Source organism: Phoca vitulina, unplaced genomic scaffold (assembly GCF_004348235.1).
Source record: "Phoca vitulina isolate PV1807 unplaced genomic scaffold, GSC_HSeal_1.0 scaffold24, whole genome shotgun sequence".
NCBI classification, from domain to species: Eukaryota; Metazoa; Chordata; class Mammalia; order Carnivora; family Phocidae; genus Phoca; species Phoca vitulina.
In genome coordinates this window covers 24,965,973-24,984,240 of record NW_022589727.1, presented here as the reverse complement: position 1 = coordinate 24,984,240, position 18,268 = coordinate 24,965,973, and positions in this window count along the sequence as shown.

Sequence of the window (18,268 nt, the reverse complement as noted above, 5' to 3'; positions counted from 1 at the left end):
TATGAATATCTATATTGATTCCTTTAATGGGACTCATTTGAGAGTCAATGTTTCATTGTCTTCTTGCTTCAAGGGCTGCTATTTTAGAAGGGTAACACCATTTGTAGGCTAAGACATGTTTATTCTTTAGAGAATACTGAGATTTTCTTTTTATCAGTGGTATTTCAAAATTTTATGATGATATTCTCTAGTTGTTTTAAAATGTTTTGATGATATACCCTAGTTTGAGACTTTTAATTTAATGAGCTGGATACTTGGTTGGGGACATCGATGGAGAAGATATTTCAAGAAAACCATGTTGGCAGGTGAAATGGATTCCAAGATGCTCTGGGCCAGCACATGCAAGGTACTGGTAGGAGTGAAGGAGTTAAAAGAGGAATAAACAAGAGAGATGAAGATAGGGTGGATGAAAAGCCTGGCACTTGGAGTAGATGCATTAGATGATAAGCTGCCAGAAGGAACTTCCTAGGCTCTTCTCATAAGAATTGAGCCTCATTCTCTGGGAGAACTGGAGCAGCTTATCTTTGTGTTAGTGGTCAGGGCTCCTCACATAGTACTCTGCAGAGTGGGGCAGAGTTTTGTGCAGAACCTAATCAAATGGTCATTTCCTGACCATCCTAAGCTCTAGTGATCTGCAGATGCAGCTGTAGGACAAAGAGAGAATAATAGACTAGGTAGATATAGTTGGATAATTGGACAACATTAAGGACCAGTTTTGTTTAGAGATCTTCTGTTTAAAGCAAGTTAGGGCAGCATGGCTGTGTCTGCATCTCCAGCCACATTCAGCTGCCCAGTGTGGGTACATTACAGGTGGAGAGTGGGAATCTTGCTCAGTGCAATTACATATTTTAAGTTCTGAAATCTCATAATCATCCATTGCAATTATCTACTTGGTTCTCATCACAAAACTTTCACTCCAGTTGTTACCCAATCTCTATTTTAGGATTTTCGCAAACCCAATCTCTATTTCAGGATTTTCTAGAACTCTCCACTAATGAATAGCCCTCTCATCTGTTCCTGATTTTGCCTCCTATGTTCTTATCCCTTTCTTGATTATTTTTTTATGTAGTGGAGCCCTTTCTGAGGGGAAAGGAAAATAAAGGCAAATGACCACTGTTTGAGGGGGAAGGCTACTTCCCAGACAGGTCTGCTCCAGCAGTGTCTGAAACACACCAGCATTGATGCTAGGGAGCAAGGTGCTGGAAGGAGCCAACTCAGTCCCTCACTTGTCAAGGGAAATGAGATGAACAGACTGATTATCTGAGGAGGGGCCGAGGGGGGCTGGTGGGTTCTGGATAAGTGGCATCAAATACCCCACTGAATGCCTGAGGGCCATTTGAAGAGTACTAAAAACAGAGATAGACTAGAGCCTGAATGACATTCTAGAAGCATTCCCACCTTCGCACTTTAGTGGATCACTTGACCTACCATATGTATATGACCAACCTTTTGACCCCTATGCTCTTGATCAGCTTCTCTCAGAAGTCTGTGAACTGGAGCTGGTCTGCAAAATATTTGATGCTGGTCTGTGGGTAGATAAGAACCAAAAGTAAGAGTAAACATTAAAAAAAAATTATGAGTTTGACACTGCTGTGACATTCAAACACATTTTGTATTTTATAAATTTATTGGTTCTTGACAGATTAGGATTTTTAAATTTAAATCTGCTCTGTTCAGTAAGTGTTTGAAAAAAAAAGTGCATTTTTCAGGCTATTTTAAAATTTAAAATGATTTTCTCGAAAGGAAAAAAGAGAAAAACATTCTGCTAAAATGACTTAAACTCATTGTTTTAAGGACCAAACCCGTTCAGTTTTTCTTTAACTGAGGCCAGCCCAGGTGTGACTGTCAGTTAGAAATGGGTTTCCCACTGAATGGTGTTTTATTTCAGTCTTACCAGAATCATGTCAAGAGTGGGAAGGTCTCCAAACCGCCCTTTTTCTTGATTTGATTCTTTTAATTCTCTATTTTGTATTTCCTTGCATTTTCCTATTATTGATTAAAGGAGCAAGCAAGTTGAATATTTTTCAGGACCTTCTTTGAATGGAAACAAACTGTAAAGAATGTTGCTTTTCAAAAATTGGATTTCTTGGGGTGCCTGAGTGGCTCAGACGGTTGAAGCATGGACTCTTGGTTTCAGCTCAGGTCATGATCTCAGGATCCTGAGATCGAGCCTGCTTGTCCCTCTCCCTCCCCCTCTGCTCCCCCCCAACCTTGGGCTCTCTCTCTCAAATAAATAAATAAAACTTAAAAAAATTTTTTTTCTTTTTCTTTTTTTTATTTTATTATGTCCTGTTAATCACCATACAGTACATCATTAGTTTTTGATGTAGTGTTCCATGATTCATTGTTTGCGTATAATACCCAGTGCTCCATGCAGAACATGCCCTCTTTAATACCCATCACCGGGCTAACCCATCCCCCCACCCCCCTCCCCTCTAGAACCCTCAGTTTGTTTCTCAGAGTCCATCATCTCTCATGGTTCGTCTCCCCCTCCAATTTCTCCCCCTTCATTTTTCCCTTAAATTAAAAAAGTTAAAATTTTATTTCCCTCACCTTTTGCTGCTGCCATCAGTGATAGCTGATTTTTTTTGTGTCCGTCATTGTCAACTAGAACACCTTAGCAGCTCCCCGTTGCTAGCTACATCAAAGCTAAATGAATCTTGCTCAAGGAGGCTGAGACTGTGGCTTTCCTCACACTGGTGAATGTGTAGATGTGTACAGCAGAGGCAGATAGCACTCTGGCACCTCTGTCACTTGACCCTCTTGTTTCCCAGGGGTGGCGAACAGAGTTGAGAGCCGCGCAGCAGCAAAGTCAAAGGTGTGATGTTGCAAAATAAAACCTCCAGGAGCTGCTTTGAAACATAAAATATTCACACTTCCACCTGAAATCTTTTTCCCAGTGTCTGTACAGTATTGGAATGTCTAACACAGGAACTGTGCGAAGTCTAAATTCTCTGAGGTACTTTTTGTGACCACCTCATTATTCTTAACTTGGGTATTATCAACCAGTAAGGAAAAGGAAAGGAGAAAGGAATTGGCTGAAATATCAGGAGGGTTCATTTTAATTTAATATCTGCAAAGAGCACAAATCTTTGCTACTAGATGCAGACTTGACTAGAACGGGCACCTGAGATTCTAAAACTGAATAGTCAAGGTGACAGGGAAGCAGCATGTAAGGGATGCAAAATGCTTTAAAAGTGGAACACCCTTACATCATTGGTCTTTTCAAGCAGAATCTTTTCTACGGGAAAGATTCCTCCATTTATCATAGGACTAATTAAATGAAAATTACCAAATTTTCAGTAAAGTAGCGACATTTATCTAGCACCTATTCGTACAGATTATCATCCTAGCACTCAGAAGGAGGCATCTCTATTAAGTTTAATTACTCCTGCTTGCCAAAGCAATGCTTCTATAGATTTAGCATATATATATATATATAAAATTCTGTCTTATATTATCTGTTCCTATTTCTCATTTCTCACTAGACTGCAAATTGTTTGAGGGTAAAAGATGAAGTCTTACACGTCTCTGCAACCCCTTCAGTGTCTATCACAATGCTTTCTACATATAAGATGCTCAAAGAATGCTTGCTAAAATGAAATATTGGAGGAATAATGCACTAGTCATGTGGGGTTCAGATGGAGAACATGACTACAGTTGAGAAGCAGGGTTAGTTATTAATTAACTCATTTGGTTCCAAAAATATTTATCTTGCACCTACTGTCACTAGCACACTCAGATGCTAGGGCTATAGCTACAAAAAAGGGCACAGATCATGTAGTCAATGCTCTCGTGAAGTTTACACTTGAGTTTGAGCCCAGGACTAAATGGGTTGACTTCTGGTGTTGCACCTGTCATAACTGTGCCACTGGTATTTATGCTTCTCCCCATCTCACCCATGATTCCTAACATGTACACCTGCACCCTAATTCCCAGCATTCTTCTTTGGTTGCTGACAGATGCGAAGGTAAGAGTATTTGATTACCACTCCCATTCTCTCTATACCCTAATAAAATAAAGACCCTGAGTTTTTCAGAACTATCTCACTCTTCCTGGTGGCAGGTTTCCTCCAAGATTTGTCGGTTTGGCCAACCCCATTAGCACACAAACACAGAGCAGCCAGGGAGGAAGGCCCCAGCATTCAGTAGAGGGCAGTGCAGCCCAGGACAGAAGAGGCAAGGGCTTTAGAGACTGGGGATCTGGGTTCAAATGTCACCCACAAATACATATTAGCTATGTGGCCGGATGCAAGTCTCTTTTCTTTTCTGAACTACAAGTTTCTCAGTTGTGCCTAGAAAATAAAGATGCTCATGAATTAAAACTAATTATGAACATGGTAGAATGGAAATAGTATAATTTTGAGCATCACAATTAACTCAAAATGGATCATAAGCTAAAATAGAAAACCTAAAACTCTATGACTTCTTAAATAAAACAAAGGGGGGAAAAAGCTGTGTGACATTGGTTTAAGCAAAATTTTCTTAGATACAACACCAACTGTATGGCCCATAATAAATAAAATAATGAACTGGATTTCACAGAAATTAAGAACTTCTGCTCTTGGAAAGACACTGTTTAGAAAAATGGAAAGACAAACTACAGTCTTGGAGAAAAGCTTTGCAAGTAACATAAAGAACTTCTACCAATATCTATAAAGAACTCTCAAAATTCAATAATAATAAAATAGACAACCAATTAAAAATAGACAAAAAATTTAAAGAAATTTTACTAAAGGAGATAAATGAATAGCAAATGGGCACATGACAAACATGTCCAAGATCATTAGTTTGTAGGTAAATGCAAATTAAAGCCACAAGGGACTACCTCTACACATGTTAAAATGTCTAAAATTAGGAAGATCGAGCACACTGAATATTAGTGAGGATATGGAGGAATTTACATTCTTATCCACTGATGGTGAGGATGCAAAATGATCCAAACATTTGGAAGACAGTATGGTAGTCCCTTAAAAATTAAACATACACTTACCATATGACCAAAGTGATTACTCTCCTGTGTATTTTTCCAAAGCATATGTCCATACAAAGAGTTGCTCATAAATGTTTATAAAAACTGATTTTGTAACAGTCAAAACCTGGAGAAAAAATATCCATCAACATGTGAATGGATAAACAAATCATGTATATACTCAACAATGCAAAACCACTCAGATTAAAAAGGAGTGAATTATTATTATCAGTACACACAGCATCACACATGACTATCAGATACACTATATTGAGTGAAATAAGCCAGAAGGGAAAAAGTACATGCTATGTGATTCCTAGAAATGAATCTATGGTGGCAAAAGGGGGAACAGAATTTGCAGGGAAAGGGTGGGTATTGGAAAAGGTGGGAGGTGATCGAGGGACAAAGGACAATTTTGGTGGTGATGCCTATATATATTCATTATCTTGATTCTGATGGTGGTTTTATGAAGATTTTACATATATAACACACACATCAAAACTGATCAAATTGTACAATTTAACATGCATTTTATTGTCTATCACTTCTATTTCAACAAAGCTGTTTCATAAAGCTGCATAGTTCTCTGCCATCTTAAACGTTGTATAAAAATAAAATTTCCTGGGGTGCCTGGGTGGCTCTGTTGGTTAAGCGTCTGCCTTTAGCTCAGGTCATGATCTCTGGGTCCTGGGATTGAGTCCTGCATTGGGCTCCCTGCTCAGCAGGGAGTCTGCTTCTCTCTCTCTCTCTCTCCCTCCCTCCCTCTGCCCCTCCCCACTGCTCATTCTCCCTCCCTCTCTCTCTCTCTCAAATAAATAAAATCTTAAAAAAAATAAAATAAAATTTCCTTTTTTGTCCTAACTTAGGAACATTATTGGGTATATTAAACTTGTTTTAGGACCATAGTAGACAGGTAATGTCAGTATCTCTAAAGTGAATTAGGCCCATTTACCCATACAAATGGTCCTGAGCATCTACGGTTTGTGAAATTTTGTTTCAGTTTTTTATATTTTATTGTCTATGACTTCAGATATCAAAATTACTGTTTTTCTGATTTATAGACTTAACCTTTCATAAAAATAGAACCGTTATCATGCAGTTGTTAAAAGTCAGCCAAAGAGTCTAAGGATATGTTGTAGAAAATACAATCTTTGAGGCCAGTAAATTCAAGTTCAAGTTCTTATTCTGCAACTTCGTGGCTGAGGATCCCAGGAAAGTTACTTAGCTCAAGCCTCAGTTTCCCTGTCATGGAATGGGACTGCTTTTGGCTAATTCATAGGATTAGTTGGGAGAATAAATAAAGTAGTATATATGCAAGGTCTAGTACACAGTAGACACTCTAAAAACTTTCATTCCTTATCTCACTGTATTATTAGATGAATTAACACTAGCTCTGTAACTGATAAACTCCCAAACCTCAGTGGCTAAATGCAATAGAAATTTCTTCCTTGCTCATAGAATATCCAATTAGTAGCAAGGAGTAGGTGGGAATTCTTTGGGGGTCTCTGCCATTTTCACCACAAAGCACACTCCATGTGTTAATATCCAGCTGGCCATGCTGAGTGAGGTACTGGGAGATATTATAAGACATTTCTATGGGCCAGCTTTGGAAGTAGCATCCATCATTTCTACAGGTATTCACTTGCCCAGAATACAGTCATATGACCATAACTGTAGGGTTGTCTGGGAAAGGCAGAGGAGCTCTGCCCAGGAAGAAGTGGGAATCAAGTTTTGATGAATAGCTAGCATGTTTCTGCCACATTCCCTGTATAGATTAAGAATGAATGAGGAACACTCAAATGAGCTTTAGGATATAGCCTTAGAAATACCTATTTGTTGTGCAGAGCTTATGTTATGGTATGTCTCAGAGAGTTCTGGTTGCAGGAATGTGACTTCTTATGCAATGTGTCCTCACTCTAAACATTAATGCTTACAAAACCGTAGTAACAATAATCACTGTGCACGTCATCAACTACCATTTCTTGAAAGCCAACTTTCCAACAAGCATCACTCTATGTATTTTTTCTCTTCTCTTTTTTTATTTTTATTTTTTTATTGTTATGTTAATCACCATACATTACATCATTAGTTTTTGATGTAGTGTTCCATGATTCATTGTTTGTGCATAACACCCAGTGCTCCATGCAGAACGTGCCCTCTTTAATACCCATCACCAGGCTAACCCATCCTCCCACCCCCCTCCCCTCTAGAACCCTCAGTTTGTTTTTCAGAGTCCATCGTCTCTCATGGTTTGTCTCCCCCTCCAATTTCCCCCCCTTCATTCTTCCCCTCCTGCTATCTTCTTCTTTTTTTTTTTTCTTAACATATATTGCATTATTTGTTTCAGAGGTACAGATTTGTGATTCAACAGTCTTGCACAATTCACAGCACTCTATGTATTTTATTAATAATACTTCATTAATTTCTGCTTTAGAATGAAGAATTCTTAAGGACAGAGACATACCTTGTTTTGTTTTATTTTGTTTTGCTGCAAGTCTCCTGATGTTGAATAGAGTTAAAAACAGACTATGACATTTTTTGAAAGAATGAATATCAGAAACAGAATCTTAACCCTTAGGAACTGTCCCTCAGTCGTTTTAGCTTCCCAGACATGAATGTACACTACCATAGTTTTAAATTTATCTTAAAATGTCTTAGATTAACATCAATATTAATAACACATGTCTGGGGGTTATGCTTCTGAGGATTCTATAAATTATATCTTGTGAAAAATTTGTATCTAGAGAAACTGATTCTTAAGAGAATATGATTTATTCACAGGATTCTTTGTGTGTAACTTATCCAGCTATTCATGCAATCACTAGAAATTCACTGCTGACTTTCCCTAAATTATACCTTCCTTTACAAGAAAAGGAAGATGTTTTCCATCTAAACCTGCTGAACACAATAGTAAAAGCAAAAAAAACTCTGTACTAATAATGTGCATGTTTATTGTTGTTTTAGTTACTAATTTATGTTAATTTCAGGTCATTCCAATTTTATGAATTATTCTTTAATCTATATTTCAACAAGGGTCATATTTAAGTAGCATTTTCCTCCAGACAAATCAAAACCATATCTATCTTTATATGAAAAATTGAAATATGAACTGGTTTGAGAGAGTCAAGTTAAGTGTAATGCAAAGACAAAATATTGAAATTAATAATGTAATTATTTACTCTTTCAGTTGGCTGGATATATTGCATATAAAAGTAAAGGTCAAACTCTAACCCCATTATTTGTTTTATGAACAATTTTACTTAATGTAGTCTGTCAAGAACATTTATGTCTCTGGAGAAATGAGAATACTACCTAATTATGAGCAATTTTTTGAAAGCGTAGAAATGTCTTGCCCAATTAAAATACTTAAAGGAGAACTCTTTTTTCCAGCTTTATTAAGGTATAATCGGCAAAAATAAAATTGTAAGATATTTAAAGTGTACAACATGATTATATATATATATATAGTGAAAGGACTCCTCTCTTCTGGTTAATTAACACATCCATCACTTCCTATATTTCCTTCCTTCCTTTCTCCCGCCCTCTTTCCCTTCCTTCCTTCCTTCCTTCCTTCCTTCCTTCCTTCCTTCCTTCCTTCCTTCCTTCCTTCCTTCCTTCCTTCCTTTTCTCCTTTCCTTTTTTTTTCTTTCTTCTTTCTTTCTGGTGAGAACATTTAAGTTCTACTATACTAGCAAATTTCAGTTTTAGAAAACAGTGTTATCAATTAGAGCCACCATGTGTTACATTAGATCCTCACATCCTCCAATCTTATTCATTGTATAACTGAAAGTTTGTAGCCTTTTACTAACCTCATTGTATTCCCTCATTTCCAGACTCTGATTTTTCTATTTTCTGTTTCTATGAGTTCACTTCTTTGTAGATCCACATAGAAGTAATGCCATCATGCAGTACTTGTCCTTGTCTGTCTGGCTTACTTCACTTAACATAATACCTGCTGGTTTCATCCGTATTGTCACAAATGGCAGGATATCCTTTTTAAAGGCTGAATAATATCCTATTGTATATATACACCACATTTTCTTTATCCATTTATCTAGGGTGAACGCCTAGGTTGTTTCTATGCCTTGACTATTGCGAATAATGATGCAATCAGCCTGGCCCAAGCTCTCAGTTGTCTCTCAAACTGTTTTTTTTTTGTGAGTGTCCAAGCTTCCTTCTCTGTTCTTAGTGGCTCCCAGTAGTTGAGAGTGTGCCAAGACCTCTGTGTCCCAAAGGGGAGAATTATAGTCAGCACCTAAATGCAGTTTGTTTGGAAGTTGAGCCCTCAGACAGCAGCTGGGCTAGTATATAGGTAAGTCTCTTCCAGGGGGTAACTGGGAAATGAGGATTTTGCCTGCTTCCTCTGTGCTGGGCCCAGGTGTATAGCCAAGGGAGGGGTTTGCTGCACTTGTTAAGAACTGTTTGTTTCTACAGTCCTGGGAGACTCAGGAATACAAGCCCCATTGACTATTAGGGTCAGGAAATCTGAGGCCCACTCTGGATAGCAGCTGCAAAAGCTGGGGCCACAGATACGTATACAAACTCCTTCCAGGGAGATACTGGCACCTTGGTGTTACTATTGGAGTGGCTGGAGGGAGGAGGTGGGAGAGGAATCCACCAGCTTCTGTGGTCTCTGAGGAGGATCACAGCCAGTCCCTAGTGCCTGCTGAGTTAGAAGCCTGACAATCAGGCAGTGGTTTTTTTTTTTTAATATTTTATTTATTTATTTATTTACTTATTTATTATTTATTTATTTGCAAGGGAGAGAAAGAGTGCATGGGGGAGAGACACAGAAAGAGGGAGAAGCAGACTCCACACTGAGCAGGGAGCCTGACACCCTGACATGGGGCTTGGGGCACCCTCTCAGGACCCTGGGATCATGACCTAAACCAAAGACAGATGCTTAACCAACTGAACCACCCAGGTGCCCCAGGCAGTGGTTTTAAAAGTATATAGGGGTGATTAACATAATAATAATAAAATAAAAATTTTTTAAAAAGTGTTAAAAAAAAAGAAATGGTAAGAATTCTTTCCATGTAAATTACAAATTTCATGTAATTCCAATAAAAATTCCAATGTGATTTATATCTAAAAAATAAAAATAAAAATAAATAACAGTACATAGGGAAACCTCTTTAAAGGAAAGACTGGGAAATGGGAGAGTTTGCCTGCTCTTTCTGTGCTATACTCTGGGAGGTAGAGGCCAAGTGAGAGCTCATGCCCATTAAGAATTGGACGTTTTTTGGTTTCCCATAGTCTTGTGGATCTCATGGACATAATCCCTTTGGCTTTCAGAGCTAGGTATTTTGGGAGCCCTCCCTCTGATGGGTGTCTTAAAAGTTGGAGTGCCCAATGTGGGGTCCCACCTTTCATCCCACAGGGAGAAGCTGGGAGTTGGGGGTTCCCTCCATGATATGCTGCAGTGCCAGGCATGGGGTTTATTGTAAGAATATGTCTCAGCTTTTCCTACCCATTTTGATGTGGACATTTTCTCATTCATCCAGTGTATAGGAGTCACTCATCTGGTTTCTGGTTCCTTCTCAAAGAAAACTGCTCTGTGAGTAGCTGTATATTCAGTGCATCTATGGGTGGACGGAGGCTCAGAAGCTCCTATGTCACCATCTTGATTGACTCTTTCAAGCTATGCCTTATTTTCTGCTTTTAATTTCTTTTTTTTTTTAATTTTTTATTGTTATGTTAATCCCCATACATTACATCATTAGTTTTAGATGTAGTGTTCCATGATTCATTGTGCATAACACCCAGTGCTCCATGCAGAACATGCCCTCTTTAATACCCACCACCAGGCTAACACATCCTCCCACCCCCCAAACCTCTAGAACCCTCAGTTTGTTTCTCAGAGTCCATCGTCTCTCATGGCTCGTCTCCCCCTCCGACTTCCCCCCTTCATTCTTCCCCTCCTGCTACCTTCTTCTTCTTCTTTTTTTTTCTTAACATATATTGCATTATTTGTTTCAGAGGTACAGATCTGAGATTCAACAGTCTTGCACAATTCACAGCACTCACCAGAGCACATACCCTCGCCAGTGTCTATCACCCAGTCACCCCATCCCTCCCACCCCACCCCCCACTCCAGCAACCCTCAGTTTGTCTCCTCAGATTAAGAATTCCTCATATCAGTGAGGTCATATGATACATGTCTTTCTCTGTTTGACTTATTTCGCTCAGCATAATATCCTCCACTTCCATCCACGTCATTGCAAATGGCAAGATCTCATTCCTTTTGATGGCTGCATAATATTCCATTGTATATATATACCACTTCTTCTTTATCCATTCATCTGTCGATGGACATCTTGGCTCTTTCCACAGTTTGGCTATTGTGGACATTGCTGCTATAAACATCGGGGTGCACGTACCCTTTCGGATCCCTACTTTTGTATCTTTGGGGTAAATACCCAGTAGTGCAATTGCTGGGTTGTATGGTAGCTCTATTTTCAACTTTTTGAGGAACCTCCATACTGTTTTCCAGAGTGGCTGCACCAGCTTGCATTCCCTCCAACAGTGTAGGAGGGTTCCCCTTTCTCCGCATCCCCGCCAACATCTGTCATTTCCTGACTTGTTAATTTTAGCCATTCTGACTGGTGTGAGGTGATATCTCATTGAGGTTTTGATTTGGATTTCCCTGATGCCGAGCGATATTGAGCACTTTTTCATGTGTCTGTTGGCCATTTGGATGTCTTCTTTGGAAAAATGTCTGTTCATGTCTTCTGCCCATTTCTTGATTGGATTCTTTGTTCTTTTGGTGTTGAGTTTGATGAGTTCTTTATAGATTTTGGATACTAGCCCTTTCTCTGATATGTCGTTTGCAAATATCTTCTCCCATTCTGTTGGTCGTCTTTTGGTTTTGTTGACTGTTTCCTTTGCTTTGCAAAAGGTTTTTATCTTGATGAAGTCCCAATAGTTCATCTTTGTCCTTGCTTCCCTTGCCTTTGGCGACGTTTCTAGGAAGAAGTTGCTGCGGCTGAGGTCGAAGAGGTTGCTGCCTGTGTTCTCCTTTAGGATTTTGATGGACTCCTGTCTCACATCGAGGTCGTTCAACCATTTGGAGTCTATTTTTGTGTGTGGTGTAAGGAAATGGTCCAGTTTCATTCTTCTGCATGTGGCTATCCAATTTTCCCAACACCATTTGTTGAAGAGACTGTCTTTTTTCCATTGGACATTCTTTCCTACTTTGTCAAAGATTAGTTGACCATATAGTTGAGGGTCCATTTCTGGGCTCTCTATTCTGTTCCATTGATCTATGTGCCTGTTTTTGTGCCAGTACCATACTGTCTTGATGATGACAGCTTTGTAGTAGAGCTGGAAGTCCGGAATTGTGATGCCGCCAGCTTTGCTTTTCTTTTTCAACATTCCTCTGGCTATGCGGGGTCTTTTCTGGTTCCATACAAATTTTAGGATTCTTTGTTCCATTTCTTTGAAAAAAGTGGATGGTATTTGATGGGGATTGCATTGAATGTGTAGATTGCTCTAGGTAGCATTGACATCTTCACAATATTTGTTCTTCCAATCCATGAGCATGGAACGTTTTTCCATTTCTTTGTGCCTTCCTCAATTTCTTTCATGAGTATTTTATAGTTTTCTGAGTACAGATCCTTTGCCTCTTTGATTAGATTTATTCCTAGGTATCTTATGGTTTTGGGTGCAATTGTAAATGGGATCAACTCCTTAATTTCTCTTTCTTCTGTCTTGTTGTTGGTGTATAGGAATGCCACTGACTTCTGTGCATTGATTTTATATCCTGCCACTTTACTGAATTCCTGTATGAGTTCTAGCAGTTTTGGGGTGGAGTCTTTGGGGTTTTCCACATAAAGTATCATATCATCTGCAAAGAGTGAGAGTTTGACTTCTTCTTTGCCGATTTGGATGCCTTTTATTTCTTTTTGTTGTCTGATTGCTGTGGCTAGGACTTCCAATACTATGTTGAATAGCAGTGGTGATAGTGGACATCCCTGCTGCGTTCCTGACCTTAGGGGGAAAGCTCTCAGTTTTTCCCCATTGAGAATGATATTCGCTGTGGGTTTTTCATAGATGGCTTTTATGATATTGAGGTATGTACCCTCTAGCCCTATACTCTGAAGAGTTTTGATCAAGAAAGGTTGCTGTACTTGGTCAAATGCTTTTTCTGCATCTATTGGGAGGATCATATGATTCTTGTTCTTTCTTTTGTTAATGTATTGTATCACATTGATTGATTTGCGGATGTTGAACCAAACTTGCAGCCCAGGGATAAATCCCACTTGGTCATGGTGAATAATCCTTTTAATGTACTCTTGGATCCTATTGGCTAGTATTTTGGTGAGAATTTTTGCATCCATGTTCATCAGGGATATTGGTCTGTAATTCTCCGTTTTGATGGGGTCTTTGTCTGGTTTTGGGATCAAGGTAATGCTGGCCTCATAAAATGAGTTTGGAAGTTTTCCTTCCATTTCTATTTTTTGGAACAGTTTCAGAAGAATAGGTATTAATTCTTCTTTAAATGTTTGGTAGAATTCCCCTGGGAAGCCATCTGGCCCTGGGCTTTTGTTTTTTGGGAGATTTTTGATGACTCCTTCAATTTCCTTAGTGGTTATAGGTCTGTTCAGGTTTTCTATTTCTTCCTGGTTCAGTTTTGGTAGTTGATACATCTCTAGGAATGCATCCATTTCTTCCAGGTTATCTAATTTGCTGGCATAGAGTTGCTCATAAAGTGTTCTTATAATTGTTTGTATTTCTTTGGTGTTGGTTGTGATCTCTCCTCTTTCATTCATGATTTTGTTGATTTGGGTCATTTCTCTTTTCTTTTTGATAAGTCTGGCCAGAGGTTTATCAATCTTGTTAATTCTTTCAAAGAACCAGCTCCGAGTTTTGTTGATCTGTTCTACTGTTCTTTCAGTTTCTATTTCATTGATTTCTGCTCTGATCTTTATTATTTCTCTTCTCTTGCTGGGTTTAGGCTTTATTTGCTGTTCTTTCTCCAGCTCCTTTAGGTGTAGGGTTAGGTTGTGTACTTGAGACCTTTCTTGTTTCTTGAGAAAGGCTTGTTTTGCTATATACTTTCCTCTTAGGACTGCCTTTGCTGCATCCCAAAGATTTTGAATAGTTGTGTTTTCATTTTCATTGGTTTCCATGAATTTTTTTAATTCTTCTTTAATTTCCTGGTTGACCCATTCATTCTTCAGTAGGATGCTCTTTAGCCTCCATGGATTTGAGTTCTTTCCGACTTTCCTCTTGTGATTGAGTTCTAGTTTCAAAGCATTGTGGTCTGAAAATAGGCAGGGAATGATCCCAATTTTTTGGTACCGGTTGAGACCTGATTTATGACTTAGGATGTGATCTATTCTGGAGAATGTTCCATGTGCACTAGAGAAGAATGTGTATTCTGTTGCTTTGGGATGGAATGTTCTGAGTATGTCTGTGAAGTCCATTTGGTCCAATGTGTGTCATTTAAAGTCTTTATTTCCTTGTTGATCTTTTGCTTAGACGATCTGTCCATTTCAGTGAGGGGGGTGTTAAAGTCCCCCACTATTATTGTATTATTGTCAATGTGTTTCTTTGCTTTTGTTATTAATTGGCTTATATAATTGGCTGCTCCCATGGTAGGGGCATAGATATTTACAATTGTTAGATCTTCTTGTTGGATAGACCCTTTAAGTAGGATATAGTGTCCTTCCTCATCTCTTATTACAGTCTTTGGTTTAAAATGTAATTTGTCTGATATAAGGATTGCCACCCCAGCTTTCTTTTGGTGTCCATCAGCATGGTAAATGGTTTTCCACCACCTCACTTTAAATCTGGTGGTGTCTTTGGTTCTAAAATGAGTCTCTTGCAGACAGTATATCGATGGGTCTTGTTTTTTAATCCAATCTGATAGCCTGTGTCTTTTGATTGGGGCATTTAGCCCATTTACGTTCAGGGTAACTATTGAAAGATAGGAATTTAGTGCCATTGTATTATCTATAAGGTGACTGTTACTGTATATTGTCTGTGTTCCTTTCTGGTCTATGTTGCTTTTAGGGTCTCTCTTTGCTTAGAGGACCGCTTTCAATATTTCTTGTAGGGCTGGTTTCATGTTTGCAAATTCCTTTAGTTTTTGTTTGTCCTGGAAGCTTTTTATCTCTCCTTCTATTTTCAATGACAGCCTAGGTGGATATAGTATTTTTGGCTGCATATTTTTCTCATTTAGTGCTCTGAATAGATCCTGCCAGTCCTTTCTGGCCTGCCAGGTCTCTGTGGATAGGTCTGTTGCCAATCTAATGTTTCTACCATTGTAGCTTACAGATCTCTTGTCCCAAGCTGCTTTCAGGATTTTCTCTTTGTCTCTGAGACTCGTAAGTTTTACTATTAGATGTCAGGGTGTTGACCTATTTTTATTGATTTTGAGGGGGGTTCTCTGTGCTTCCTGGATTTTGATGCCTGTTTCCTTCCCCAAATTAGGGAAGTTCTCTTCTATAATTTGCTCCATTATACCTTCTGCCCCTCTCTCTCTTTCTTCTTCTTCTGGGATCCCAATTATTCTAATGTTGTTTCGTCTTATGGTATCGCTTATCTCTCGAATTCTGCCCTCGTGATCCAGTAGTTGTTGATCTCTCTTTTTCTCAGGTTCTTTATTTTCCATCATTTGGTGTTCTATATCACTGATTCTCTCTTCTGCCTCATTTATCCTAGCAGTTAGTGTCCCCATATTTGATTGCACCTCATTAATAGCCTTTTTGATTTCGACTTGCTTAGATTTTAGTTCTTTTACTTCTCCAGAAAGGGTTTCTCTAATAAGTTCCATGCTTTTTTCAAGCCCAGCTAGTATCTTTAAAGTGATGATTCTGAACTCTAGATCTGACATCGTACTAATGTCCGTATTGAGTAGGTCCCTGGCAGTCGGTACTACCTCTTGTTCTTTTTGTTGAGGTGATTTTTTCCGTCTTGTCATTTTGTGCAGAGGAGAATAGATTAATGAGAGAACAAAATGCTAGCAGGGTAACAACGTCCCCAGAAAATATACTCTAAACAAATCAGAAAAGACCTGAAGCAGTGGGAAAAGAAAGGGAAAGAGAGAAAAAAGAAAAAGAAAAAAAAAAGAAAAAGAAAAAAATAAAGATAAAAACAAACAAAAACAGAACAAAACAAAACAAAACAAAAACAGAATGTGATCAAATATGATCAGGCTGCCACACACTAGATTTTGGGTGTATTTTGGTCTGTTAGTAGAAAGTGCCTCCCAAAATTTTAAAGAAAGAAAAACTTATATATGTACAAAAATAAGGGTTGATATGATGAAGGGATGGAATATGACTGTAAAGATGGAAATTATAAAAAATTTTATAAGAGGAATTGATAAGAAGTTGTTTGAAAAAAGAAAGAAGAGGATTTAAAAAAAAAAAGGGAGAGAATGTGATCAGGCAGGGGAGTAGAAAAAAACCATACACTAGAGATTTAGGGTATATTTTGATCTGTTAGAAGAAACTATCTCAAAATTTTAAAGAGAGAACAAGTTATATATATATGCCAAAAATACGGGTAACTACTATGAAGGGATAGAATATGACTCTAAAAATGAAAAATAAAAATGTTTTTTAAAAAAGGGATTGATAAGATGTTGGTTGAAAAAGGGAAAAAGAAAAATTCAAAAAAAAAAAGAAAAAAGACAGTTAAAAAAAAAATTAACTTTGAAAGACTAAAGAATCATGGTAAAAAAGCCATGAATTCTATGTGCAGTATTCCCCTAGCGCTGGAGTTCTGCCGTTCTCATTGATCGGTAGACTTGGTCTTGGCTGGCTGTTCTCGTGGATCTTCTGGGGGAGGGGCCTGTTGCCGTGGTTCCCAAATGTCTTTGCCGGAGGCGGAATTGCCCCGCCCTTGCCGGTTCCAGGCTAAGTAATCTGCTCGGGTTTGCTCTCCGGAGCTTTTGTTCCCTGCAAGCTTTCTGTACAGCTTTGGAGGCCGAGAGTGAAAATGGCGGCCTCCCAATCTCCGCCTCGGAGGAGCCGAGAACTCGGGGCCCCGCTCCTCAGCGAGCCCCCAGAGAAAAGCAGTCAGTCACTCCCGTCTCCCCGGTCTCCGGCCGCACTCCATGCTCACCAGGCCTGTGACCGCGCGTTTCTATCTCTGGCACCCGACCAGGTGTGGAGTCTCCAAACCCAGCAGATCCCTGTGGTGCACTCCCGCACTGCTCCTCCCAGGGGAGGAAGGGGAATCTCCCTGGATCTGCCACTTGTTGGGTCCCTGCTTGAGGAGCAGTGGCCCGACTGTGCCACGGATCACGGTTTATGGCAACCCCGAGCTGAGAGCCCGCGCCTGGGCTCTGTCTCTGCAGCCAGCTTCCCCGCTCCAATCCCTGGGAGCTCTGCCGCACTCAGGCACCCCCGGTTTTTCTGTGACCCCGAGGGTCCTGAGACCACACTGTCCCATGAGGGTTCCACCCCCCAGTTAGCCACCGGAGTGACGTCCCTCAGCGGAGTAGACTTCTAAAAGTACCGATTTTGTGCTCTGCGGCTCTATCACTTGCCAGAAGCGGCTGACGGAGGCCCCTCCCCCACCGTCTATCCTCCCGAATATTGCCTCAGATTCACTTCTCCACACGTCCTACCTTCCAGAAAGTGGTCGCTTTTCTGTTCAGAGAGTTGTTGCTATTCTTTTCTTCGATCTCCTGTTGAGTTTGTAGGTGTTCAGAATGGTTTGATCCCTATCCAGCTGAATTCCTGAGAGGAGACGAAATCCAGGTCTCCTACTCCTCTGCCATCTTGCTCTGCCCCCCATGTCTGCTTTTAATTTCTTGAGGGTCCTCCATACTGTTTTCCTTAGTAGCTGTAGCAATTTGCATTCCTACAACAGTGTAAAAGGGATTCCTTTATCCATAACCATATGAATTCCTTGTATATATTGGTTATTAACCCCTTATCAGATAGGTGATTTGCAAATATTTTCTCCCATTTCATAGGTTGTCTTTTCAACTTGTTGATGGTTTCCTTTGCTGCATGGAAGCTTTTTAGTTTGATATCACCTCACTTGTTTTTTGCTTTTGTTGCCTTTACTTTTGGTGTCAAATCAAAAAAATCACTCCTAAGTCCAATGTCAGCTTACCTCCTATGTTTTCTTCTGGGTTTTACAGTTTCAGACTTAACGTTGAAGTCTTTAATCCATTTTGAGTTGATTTTTGTGTATGGTTTGATACTGGTCCAGTTTCATTCTTTTCCATGTAGCTGTCCAGTTTTTCCAGCACTGTTCATTGAAGAGACTATCTTTTCTCCATTGTGTATTATTGGCACCTTGGTCAAGGATGAGTTTACCATAATGTGTGGGT